Below are 13,062 nucleotides of genomic sequence, written 5' to 3'. Positions count from 1 at the left end.
ACGGCGAAATTGACATGTACTATTTATAAAATCTATTAAACAATCAATTTATAATACAACTGCAATTTCAATGCGACTTCGATTTACATTTCATTTGTCTTTTGTCTAATTAACATTTTTAACTAACTTATGAAATTAACAGTGAACGTCACAATATACACTCCTGGAAATTGAAATAAGAACACCGTGAATTCATTGTCCCAGGAAGGGGAAACTTTATTGACACATTCCTGGGGTCAGATACATCACATGATCACACTGACAGAACCACAGGCACATAGACACAGGCAACAGAGCATGCACAATGTCGGCACTAGTACAGTGTATATCCACCTTTCGCAGCAATGCAGGCTGCTATTCTCCCATGGAGACGATCGTAGAGATGCTGGATGTAGTCCTGTGGAACGGCTTGCCATGCCATTTCCACCTGGCGCCTCAGTTGGACCAGCGTTCGTGCTGGACGTGCAGACCGCGTGAGACGACGCTTCATCCAGTCCCAAACATGCTCAATGGGGGACAGATCCGGAGATCTTGCTGGCCAGGGTAGTTGACTTACACCTTCTAGAGCACGTTGGGTGGCACGGGATACATGCGGACGTGCATTGTCCTGTTGGAACAGCAAGTTCCCTTCCCGGTCTAGGAATGGTAGAACGATGGGTTCCTTGACGGTTTGGATGTACCGTGCACTATTCAGTGTCCCCTCGACGATCACCAGTGGTGTACTGCCAGTGTAGGAGATCGCTCCCCACACCATGATGCCGGGTGTTGGCCCTGTGTGCCTCGGTCGTATGCAATCCTGATTGTGGCGCTCACCTGCACGGCGCCAAACACGCATACGACCATCATTGGCACCAAGGCAGAAGCGACTCTCATCGCTGAAGACGACACGTCTCCATTCGTCCCTCCAGTCACGCCTGTCGCGACACCACTGGAGGCGGGCTGCACGATGTTGGGGCGTGAGCGGAAGACGGCCTAACGGTGTGCGGGACCGTAGCCCAGCTTCATGGAGACGGTTGCGAATGGTCCTCGCCGATACCCCAGGAGCAACAGTGTCCCTAATTTGCTGGGAAGTGGCGGTGCGGTCCCCTACGGCACTGCGTAGGATCCTACGGTCTTGGCGTGCATCCGTGCGTCGCTGCGGTCCGGTCCCAGGTCGACGGGCACGTGCACCTTCCGCCGACCACTGGCGACAACATCGATGTACTGTGGAGACCTCACGCCCCACGTGTTGAGCAATTCGGCGGTACGTCCACCCGGCCTCCCGCATGCCCACTATACGCCCTCGCTCAAAGTCCGTCAACTGCACATACGGTTCACGTCCACGCTGTCACGGCATGCTACCAGTGTTAAAGACTGCGATGGAGCTCCGTATGCCTCTGCAAACTGGCTGACACTGACGGCGGCGGTGCACAAATGCTGCGCAGCTAGCGCCATTCGACGGCCAACACCGCGGTTCCTGGTGTGTCCGCTGTGCCGTGCGTGTGATCATTGCTTGTACAGCCCTCTCGCAGTGTCCGGAGCAAGTATGGTGGGTCTGACACACCGGTGTCAATGTGTTCTTTCTTCCATTTCCAGGAGTGTATAAATAAGTATAAAATTAGAATTCACCATCTGTATCATCGATTGGATGACTGCATTACCGCTGCAGACGCTACACGACGTACTAACATGGGTATTTAAGGGTGTTCCAGCATGGGTCGTTACGTGGTATATACAGGGTGAGTCACCTAGCGTTACCGCTGGATATATTTCGTAAACCACATCAAATACTGACGAACCGATTCCACAGACCGAACGTGAGGAGAGGGGCTAGTGTAATTGTTTAATACAGACCATACAAAAAGGCACGGAAGAATGTTTTTTAACACAAACCTACGTTTTTTAAAATGGAACCACGTTAGTTTTGTTAGCACATCTGAACATATAAACAAATACGTAATCAGTGCCGTTTGTTGCATTGTAAAATGTTAATTACATCCGGAGAAATTGTAATCTAAAGTTGACGCTTGAAACCTCCGACGATCAGTTGCGTCTTGTAACAAACACGGGCCACGGTCGGCGAGTAGTACCTGCAGGGACATGTTTACGATGACGACCGTGTTTACGAGTGTGGCTGTAGTGCACTGTTGTGGTTTGGTGTAGCTGTCGCAGTGTCCGCATGTAGCGCTTGCTGCTATTGTTATTCTGCATTCGTCTCCGCACGCAGACCAACTGTAGTACACCGTGTTACCAGACGTCTGTGATAGTGTAGTGTCGTAGGAACTGTGACCATTGTGTATTCGAACTCTGAAAAGGCGAAGATGATACTCATCTATGGCGAGTGTCGACGAAATGCAGCTGAAGCCTGCAGGATGTATGCAGAACGGTACCCGGACAGAGAGCATCCAACGTGCCGCACATTGCAAAACATCTACTGCCAACTGTATGCAACAGGTATGGTCGTAGCACGCAAACGGGTCCGTAACAGGCCCGTCACAGGAGAAGCGGGTGCAGTTGGTGTGTTAGCTGCTGTTGCCGTGAACCCACACATGAGTACACGGGACATTGCGAGAGCCGGTGGACTGAGTCAAAGTAGTGTCATGCGCATACTGCATCGTCAGCGCTTTCATCCGTTTCATGTGTCGCTACATCAGCAATTACGTGGTGATGACTTTTATCACCGAGTGCAATTCTGTCAATGGGCATTAACAGAGAATGCGTTGCAGTTCTACCTGTTTACCGACGAAGCGGGTTTCACAAACCACGGGGCAGTGAATCTACGGAACATGTATTACTGGTCCGTGGACAATCCTAGCTGGCTCAGACAGGTAGAGCGACAGCGACCGTGGACTGTAAATGTATGGTGCGGAATCATTGGCGACCACCTCATTGGTCCTCACTTCATTGCAGGGGCCCAAACAGCTGCAACATACATCGCGTTTCTACAGAATGATCTGCCAACGTTGCTCGAAAAAGTCCCACTGGAAACGCGTCGACGTATGTGGTATCAGCATGATGGTGCACCTGTACATTCCGCAATTAACACTAGGCTGACCCTTGACAGGATGTTCGAAGGGCGTTTCATAGGACGTGGAGGACGCATAAATTAGCCAGCCCGTTCTCCTGACCTTACACCTCTGGACTTCTTTCTGTGGGGTACGTTAAAGGAGAATGTGTACCGTGATGTGCCTGCAACCCCCAGAGGATATGAAACAACGTATTGTGGCAGCCTGCGGCGACATTACACCAGATGTACTACGGCGTGTACGACATTCATTACGCCAGAGATTGCAATTGTGTGCAGCAAATGATGGCCACCACATTGAACATCTATTGGCCTGACATGTCGGGACACACTCTATAACACTCCGTAATTGAAAACGGAAACCACGTGTGTACGTGTACCTCACCCCTCATGGTAATGTACATGTGCGTCAGTGAAAAAGACCAATAAAAAGGTGTTAGCATGTGGACGTAATGTGCTGTTCCAGTCTCTCCTGTACCTAAGGTCCATCACCGTTCCCTTTGGATCCCTACGTAATTGGGTGCTCTCCGATACACACGATCGAACAGCGGAGGAGTGGTACTCAAGCGTCATCTTTAGGTTACAATATCTCCGGATGTAATTAACATTTTACAATGCAACAAACGGCACTGATTACGTATTTGTTTATATGTTCAGATGAGCTAACAAAACTAACGGGGTTCCACTTAAAAAAACGTAGGTTTGTGTTAAAAAACATACTTCCATGCATTTTTGTATGGTTTGTGTTAACCAATTACACTAGCCCCTCTCGTCACGTTCGGTCTGTGGAATCGATTCGTCAGTATTTGATGTGGTTTACGAAATATATCCAGCGTTAATGTTAGGTGACTCACCCTGTATATAAGGTGGTCCATTGATAGTGACCGGACCAGATATCTCACGAAATAAGCATCAAACGAAAAAACTACAAAGAATGAAACTCGTCTAGCTTGAAGGGGGAAACCAGATGGCGCTATGGTTGTCCCGCTACATGGCGCTGCCATAGGTCAAACGGATATCAACTGCGTTTTTTTTTAAATTTTATTTCATATTCGTGTAGTACGTAAAGAAATATGAATGTTTTAGTTGGGCCACTTTTTTCGCTTTGTGATAGATGGCGCTGTAATAGTCACAAACATATGGCTCACAATTTTAGACGAACAGTTGGTAACAGGTTCGTTCTTTGTAGTTTTTTCGTTTGACGCTTATTTCGTTGGATATTTGGCCCGGTCACGATCAATGGAGCACTCTGTATATGCTGAGCAAGCCGTTCGTACAGTCATTTCTCTTTCCATTTTTCCATGTTTTTCCTGCAGCTATTTCGCCACAGTTTCCCTGCGTTTACTAATTATCTCATTCTTAAGTGATTTAGATTTCAGTATTGCTGCCTTTCTCTGAACATTTTTGTATTACCTCGTTCTGTCGATCGGTCGCAGTATTTATTCTGTTACCGAAGGTTTCTTCGCAGTTAGATTCCTAGTAACTATGCTTGTCTTTCAAACATCTATTTTAGAGACATCCGTACCTTCCCGCCTCAACTGCCTACTGTGGTATTTATTATCGCAGTACCCACATCAGTAGCGAACTTCAAACGCCTCTCCTCCTCCCTCAGTACTCGAGTGTCCCACATCTTTCCACTTTCCATGTTCTGCCCCATTCTCTTAAGTCTGAGTCTACTCTTTATCCTTTTTAAACTGTCACCTGAATCTATATCTGCCCCAAGCTAACCCTTACAATTTCGGAATCTCTGCCTGACCATGACGTAGCCCAGCTGGAATCTTCCCTTTTCAAAATGTTCAAATGTATGTGAAATCTTATGGGACTTAACTGTTAAGGTCATCAGTCCCTAAGCTTACACACTACTTAACCTAAATTATCCTAAGGACAAACTCACACACCCATGCCCGAGGGAGGACTCGAACTTCCGCCGGGACCAGCCGCACAGTCCATGACTGCAGCGCCTAAGACCGCTCGGCTAATCCCGCGCGGCAATCTTCCCCTGTCTCTGGGCTGTCTTCATGTAATATATTCTCCTCTTATGATTCCTGAACAGATTATTCGTTGGTAATAGCTGACATTTATTACACAACTCAGTTAGTCTTTCTCCTCTCTCATACCTAGTAAAAAGCCGATATTCTCCTGCAAACTATTGTTCTACTGCTTTCCCTACAAGAGCATTTTAATCCCCCATGACTATTAGATTTTTATTTCATTTTACATACTGAATTACCTATTCAGTATCCGCACATACTTTCTCTTTCTCTTCATATTCTGCTTGCTACGTTGGCCTGTATACCTCAACTATTTTTGTCAGCGTTGGTTTGCTGCCGATTCTGGTGAGTACCGCCCTATAAACTAAACTGGTCTTATAGCTCAGTCTGTGTCCTACTTTGTTATTCATAACGAATCCTTCTCCCGTTGTGCTATTTTCTGTTGTTCATGTTACCCTACGTTCATACAGCCAGCTATTGTTCTTTTCATTTCGCTACACTGAGCCTCACTGTCTAGAGTTGGCCTTAGCATTTTCATTTTGCCCACCACATTCAAGCTTCTGACATTCCACAATCGGAACTTACCCTTTCGTTGCTTATTGCATCCACATCTGGAGAAAAGGGGGGATGTGAAACGAATTGGAATCCTATTTCCATTAATTTTGCAACCACAACTGCTGAGGTGTGTGCTGATGCATTGTCGTGATGAAAAGGGACTTTTTTGCGGTCCAATCGCCGGCGTTTTCCTTGCAGCTCGGTTTTCAAACGGTCCACTAACGATGAATAATATGCACCTGTAATAGTTTTAGCCTCTTCCAGATAGTCGATGAGGATTATCCCTTGCGAATCCCAATAGACAGTCGCCATAACCTTTCTGGCCGAAGGACTGGTCTTCGCCTTTTTTGGTGCAGATAATGCCTTAGTAACCCACTGTTTAGATTGTTGTTTTGTCTCAGGAGTATAGTAATGTATCCATGTTTCATCCACAGTGACGAAACGATGCTTAAAATCCTGCAGATTCTTCCTGAACAGCTGCAAACCATCCTTGCAACACTTCACACGATTCCGTTTTTGGTCAAGCGCAAGCAATCGCGGAACCCATATTTCGGATAGCTTTCTCATGTCCAAATGTTTATGCAAAATATTATGTACCCGTTCATTCGAGATGCCCACAGCACTAGCAATCTCACGCACGTCAACTCTTCTGTCATCCATCACCATATCACGGATTTTATCATTGATTTCTGGAGTCGTAACCTCCACGGGGCGTCCAGAACGTTCAGCATAACTTGTGCACATATGGCCACTACGAAAATTTTGAAACCACTTATAAACTGTTCTAATCGAAGGTGCAGAGTCGCCACAATGTTTATCAAGCTTCTCTTCAGTCTCCTGAGGCGTTTTGCCTTTCAAAAAGTAATGTTTAATCACCACACGAAATTCTTTTTCGTCCATTATATTGACAATCACTCGACTTCCTTGATTCACACGAATGCCAAACACAAAGAAATAGACCAATATGGCTGAAACTTGGTGTGCATTCTTTCCAAAGATGCTACTAAATGAACATGACCTCGATACGCGCCGGTGGTGCCATCTCTCGGACTTTGCACGGACTTTTTAAACGCCCCTCGTAGGTGCCAAACCTACACACAGAAACTAAAGGTGCCATTCAACACATCCAAATGTGAATACAGCTCCTAACGCCATCTAGATTTAAAGAGTTCACTAAGAAAAGAAAGAAAAGAAAACGGGATCCTGCAACGGCCCTGTTGGCGTGTATCCAGGTAAGCTTCTCGATCTCTTAAAAACGATATACTGTCCCATGAATACGTCAAGGATGAACGTTAGTTCCTGAGCGTTGAGCTATATCCTCATTTCACTTCTCATACCCGGAAGACCCCAACTATCCAGAGGGTCCGTGAATAACGAACCAAAGTAATTGGAAAAACATTTTCTGTATTTAACGTGTCACAGCAAGATCTCATGTTGCTCTTACAGTATGTACCAGAAGTCTAAACTATTGTTGTCATCGGTGCGATACAAATAATATGTCGCCATCTCCTTTATCCAGTTTACGGCGTTTGTCCTGGCGGCGGGAAAGTATACTCTGTCCGGGAACAGAGGGTCGTCAGTTCTGATCGCCGTGTGCGCCGTACGCAGTAAAAGGGCCAGCTATTCCTCGTTAGAAGCCAACAGTCGATTGCCGTGCAACAAACCAAACGGTGCCCTTCGGAGTCGACGACCGCGCAGTGGCGGCATATCGACGTGTGAACCAGGTGAATGGAATGCAGTTGACGGTTCAGGAACTTGCCGTTCACCATTCAAGTTCTAAGGCCTCCGAAATCGATGAAACTAGCGTTACTTCTCGACGTAATCGCCCTGCAGACGTACACATTTTTCACAACGCTGACGCCATGATTCCATGGCAGAGGTGAAGACTTCTTTAGGAGTCTGTTTTGAGCACTGGAAAATCGCTGAGGCAATAGCAGCACGGCTGGTGAATGTGCGGCCACGGAGAATGTCTTTCATTGTTGGAAAAAGCCAAAAGTCACTATGAGCCAGGTCAGGTGAGTAGGGAGCATGAGGAATCACTTCAGAGTTGTTATCACGAAGAAACTGTTGGGTAACGTTAGCTCGATGTGCGGGTGCGTTGTCTTGGTGAAACAGCACATGCGCAGCCCTTCCCGGACGTTTTTGTTGCAGTGCAGGAAGGAATTTGTTCTTCAAAACATTTTCGTAGGATGCATCTGTTACTGTAGTGCCCTTCGGAACGCAATGGGTAAGGATTACGCCCTCGCTGTCCCAGAACATGGACACCATCATTTTTTCAGCACTGGCAGTTACCCGAAATTCTTTTGGTGGCGGTGAATCTGTGTGCTGCCATTGAGCTGACTGGCGCTTTGTTTCTGGATTAAAAAATGGCATCCATGTCTCATCCATTGTCACAACCGACGAAACGAAAGTCCCATTCATGCTGTCGTTGCGCGTCAACATTGCTCAGCAACATGCCACACGGGCAGCCGTGTGGTCGTCCGTCAGCTTTCGTGGCACCCACCTGGATGACACTTTTCGCAATTTCAGGTCGTCATGCAGGATTGTGTGCACAGAACCCACAGAAATGCCAACTCTGGAGGCGATCTGTTCAACAGCCATTCGGCGATCCCCCAAAACGATTCTCTCCACTTTCTCGATCATGTCATCAGACCGGCTTGTGCGCGCCCGAGGTTGTTTCGGTTTGTTGTCACACCATGTTCTGCCTTCATTAAACTGTCGCACCCACGAACGCACTTTCGAGACATCCATAACTCCCTCACCACATGTTTCCTTCAACTGTCGATGAATTTCAGTTGGTTTCACACCACGCAAATTCAGAAAACGAATGATTGCACGCTGTTCAAGTACGGAAAAGGTCGCCATTTTAAGTATTTAAAACAGTTCTCATTCTCCCCGCTGGCGGTAAAATTCCATCTGCCGTACGGTGCTGCCATCTCTGGGACGTATTGACAATGAACGCGGCCTCATTTTAATACAATGGGCATGTTTCTATCTCTTTCCAGTCCGGAGAAAAAAAATCGGAGGCCTTAGAACTTGACTGCACCTCGTACAATGCACGTACCTCTGTAGGGAGAGATGGAGACGGACCGCCCTCCATATTCTCTGCCACTGTATCGCCGGGTACGAGACTGTTGCTGAAGGAAGCCTCGATATGTGTCTCTCGTTGTGGCCAGCCTGGTCTCCAGCAAACTGTCCTGAGCACAACGGTAATCGACGAAGGATTCGCTGAAGTTGCGGGCAGTGCCGTGTTGTGTGGGGGGGCACTTCGTTGACCATAGCGGCCATTAAGGTGACGTGCTCGGTTCTCCAATAGCGTTGCAGCGTACTAAGAAATAGCGGACGCGCCCTGTTCCTCACGTTTACTAGTCCGTTGCCTCCTCCCCTAGGTGGCGCCGTCAAGGTGTCGTAGCGGATTCTGAAGAGGTCAGCACTTACGAAATGTCCGAAGGCCGACTGTAGTCTTGACGCGATCGTGGTGGGCAACGGCACAACGTGTGCCAAGTGACTTATTTTTGGTGTCAAATAGACGTTGACATAATGTCCGTGCTGGAACATCTCTGTGGCGCGCAGTGCGTGTCGTCGTATTAATTCGCGAATCTGTCGCAGTAGCCGCCGATGCGTTAATCACGGCCGGCCGCTGTGGCGGAGCGGTTCTAGGCGCTTCAGTCCGGAACCGCGCTGCTGCTACGGTCGCAGGTTCGAATCCTCCCTCGGGCATGGATGTGTGTGATGTCGTTAGGTTAGTTAGGTTTAAGTTGTTCTAAGTTCTAGGGGACTGATGACCTCAGATGTTAAGTCCCATGGTGCTCAGAGCCATTTGAAACCCTTGACCACGGGCCCGGGAGCTATGCAGAATCGGTAGGTAGGTTTGACAGAAGAGAATTCGACAGTCAAGTTTGACCCTTGACAACGACTGGCACGTCCCCTTTTCACTGTTTTTATGTAGCTATTGTAACCGCTCTTTAGAGAGGGGTTATACAGAAACGAGTATTAGATTAAATTCTGTAATACGAAATGACCTAAGAGCCAAAAAACTGTAGTATTTCGCGGTAGTAGTATTTCGAAGTAATAGTAAGTTAAAATTTTACAAAGAGTACATATTCGAAATAGAAGAACGCAAAGTAGTACAAAGGGAATCCAAGCAAGTACATAACAGAGCTGCGTTTTCTTTTAAATGTGATATATAAACCAATGCGCAGCATTGTTAGGTCTCTTGAGTTTCTGCTTTCAGCAGTGGCAAGTGTGTTCGCAGTTCTTCCGTGGTAGTCGGAATTTTGGTTCGAATGGTTCAAATGGCTCTCAGCACTATGCGACTTAACATCTATGGTCATCAGTCCCCTAGAACTTAGAACTACTTAAACCTAACTAACCTAAGGACATCACACAACACCCAGTCATCACGAGGCAGAGAAAATCCCTGACCCCGCCGGGAATCGGACCCGGAACCCCGGGCGTGGGAAGCGAGAACGCTACCGCACGACCACGAGCTGCGGACCGGAATTTTGGGATTAGAAGCCTAATCAAATTGCATTCTTAGAAGTGGATTAGACATTGGATTGGTGGAGAATAGATTATGTTGAGATAAATTCAGAGACGGAGTCAATTAGAGGTAATTGGTTGTATGAACACTGGTATTCAAGCGAATGGTGATTGTACGTGTTAAACGAAACACTACGATCGGATACTTACGACTGTGAAGAGATTTATTGACAATACGGAAACTTTTATGTTGAATTAGGACTTTAATCGCTGCATGCGAATTATTAAAGAGTATTGGGACCGAAAATAGTTTACACCTTATCACACTAGTATATTTGCCGCTCGTTGTCAGATTCTGCTAATAAACGAGAAGTGAAAAATACTGCCCGTTAAAAGACTAAACTTGTGTTAAACAGACATTAAAAGGATTCGAACCCATAATTAACATCGTGTCGTGAAAATTGAGAAGCTTAGACGTTGTAAGGCCCACAGACATATTTTTAACTTATCGGACATTAATCGCAAAGGACAGTTTCACGGAAAAGCATATCTTTGATGATAGGTACACGAAGGAATGTGGTACTGACTATTATCATACCGAAACAATGCGCACTAGGATCAACTCTGCTTTCATTGATCCCGCAGTGCCATCTCTCATTAATTCAAGAACATAATTGTGTCAATAAAACAGAAGTATACGAGACATTCCCAGTGTTTACTAAATTCCATAATCAGCTAGTACATAGACAATAATATCTGTGAACATTCAAGGGTTAGCTTATAAACCTTTTTACAAAGAGATTTAATAGAATTCAACGAATGCATACAGACTGCTAAGGAAACTAAAACAAATTACTCAGAGACCGAATTAGTAAAAATAGACTGGAACTCAATTGATATGTTATTCCAGAGTAATAAAAAAAACTGTCTTTGGATTCGTCGCGGTTGAAAGTGTATGAAATATCTCTGGAAAAACGCGATCAGTTTTCAACTGCTTGTTCATCTACATCTACATTTACATCCATACTCCGCAAGCCACCTGACGGTGTGTGGCGGAGGGTACTTTGAGTACCTCTATCGGTTCTCCCTTCTACTCTCGTATTGTTTGTGCAAAGAAAGATTGTCGGTATGCGTCTGTGTGGGCTTTAATCTCTCTGATTTTATCCTCATGGTCTCTTTGCGAGACGTAGAAGGGAGCAATATACTGCTTGACTCCTCGGTGAAGGTATGTTCTCGAAACTTCAACAAAAGCCTGTACCGAGCTACTGAGCGTCTCTCCTGCAGAGTCTTCCACTGGAATTTATCTAGCATTTCCGTAACGCTTTCGCGATTACTAAATGATCCTGTAACGAAGCACGCTGCTCTCCTTTGGATCTTCTCTATATCTTCTATCAACCCTGTCTGGTACGGATCCCACACCGAAGAGCAGTATTCAAGCAGTGGGCGAACAAGTGTACTGTAACCTACTTCCTTTGTTTTCCTTATGATTCTTCCAATGAATGTCAGTCTGGCATCTGCTTTACTGACGATAAACTTTACATGATCATTTCATTTTAAATCACCCCTAATGCCTACTCCCACATAATTTATGGAATTAACTGCTTCCAGTTGCTGACCTGCTATATTGCAGCTAAATGATAAAGGATCTTTCTTTCTGTGTATTCGCAGCACATTACACTTGTCTACATTGAGATTCAGTTGCCATTCCCTGCACCATGCGTCAATTCGTTGCAGATCCTCCTGCATTTCAGTACAATTTTCCATTGTTACAACCTCTCGGTATACTACAGTATCATCTGCAAAAAGCCTCATTGAACTTCCGATGTTATCCGACAGGGTAATTTATATATATTGTGAATAGGAACGATCCTACGACTCTCCCCTGCGACACACCTGAAATCACTCTTACTTCGGAAGACTTCTCTCCATTGAGAATGACTTCCTGGGTTCTATTATCTAGGAACTCTTCAATTTAATCACACAATTGGTCTGATAGTCCATATGCTCTTACTTTGTTCGTTAAACGACTGTGGGGAACTGTATCGAACGCATTGCGGAAGTCAAGAAACACGGCATCTACCTGGGAACCCGTGTCTATGGCCCTCTGAGTCTCGTGGACGAATAGCGCGAGCTGAGTTTCACACTATCATTTTTTCCGAAACCCATGCTGATTCCTACAGAGTAGTTTTCTAGTCTCCAGAAAAGTCATTATACTCTTCTAGATTCACAACGTGATTCAGAGATGTTTTATGCCCGACCCACACGGCAGGGAATGGTTCTTGACTAGCCGTGCCAATATATACACAAAGCTAAGCGATATCTGTGCAATTTCGACGACGGTGGTTGTGCGGGCATACTATCGAACGTCCGACCCGTCAGTCGGCAATGGAGGAACCCGAAGACCTCTGAAGATATCCCACGCAGCTCTGAACGAAACGCCAGGAACGAAAAAGTCTCATGGACGACGACCATACCAACCGGAAGATTCGCCAGCAAGTAAATACCGCGACAGTTGGTCCTGTAATGCCACGGTCGACTACGTCACCCTACCTTGTCACTCTAGGCGCAGCAGCTCTCTACGCCAGTGTGTGCTGCGCAAGGCTCTCCATCGTTGCGTAACTACTAGCGACGTTCACCTCAAGCTGCATGCTGTAGTCAACACTTGTCGCTCTCTAAAATATTTCTGCCGTTGTTCCCCTATCACGGAATAGGCGATTCCTTGATAGTTGAGGACGTGTCCTACAAACCGGTCACTTCTTGCACTCAAGCTGTAAGTAGGCTGTTTATGTTTTCTCTATGTAAGTAGGCTGTTTATGTTTTCTTATTGGCAACGTTACGTAGCGCTCAATATGAAAATCACTGGCTGTGCTGTGTGCAGTCTGTGGCTAATTTGCATTGTTGTCTGCCATTGTAGTGTTGGGCAGCGGCAGCTGGATGTGAACAGCGCGTAGCGTTGCGCAGTTAGAGGTGAGCCGCCAGCAGTGGTGGATGTGGGGAGAGAGATGGCGGAGGTTTCTAATTTGTCATGAA

The sequence above is a fragment of the Schistocerca serialis genome, chromosome 10 (genome assembly GCF_023864345.2).
Source record: "Schistocerca serialis cubense isolate TAMUIC-IGC-003099 chromosome 10, iqSchSeri2.2, whole genome shotgun sequence".
NCBI lineage: Eukaryota > Metazoa > Arthropoda > Insecta > Orthoptera > Acrididae > Schistocerca > Schistocerca serialis.
The sequence above is the reverse complement of the archived record's forward strand: the minus strand, read 5'-3'. Positions refer to the sequence as shown.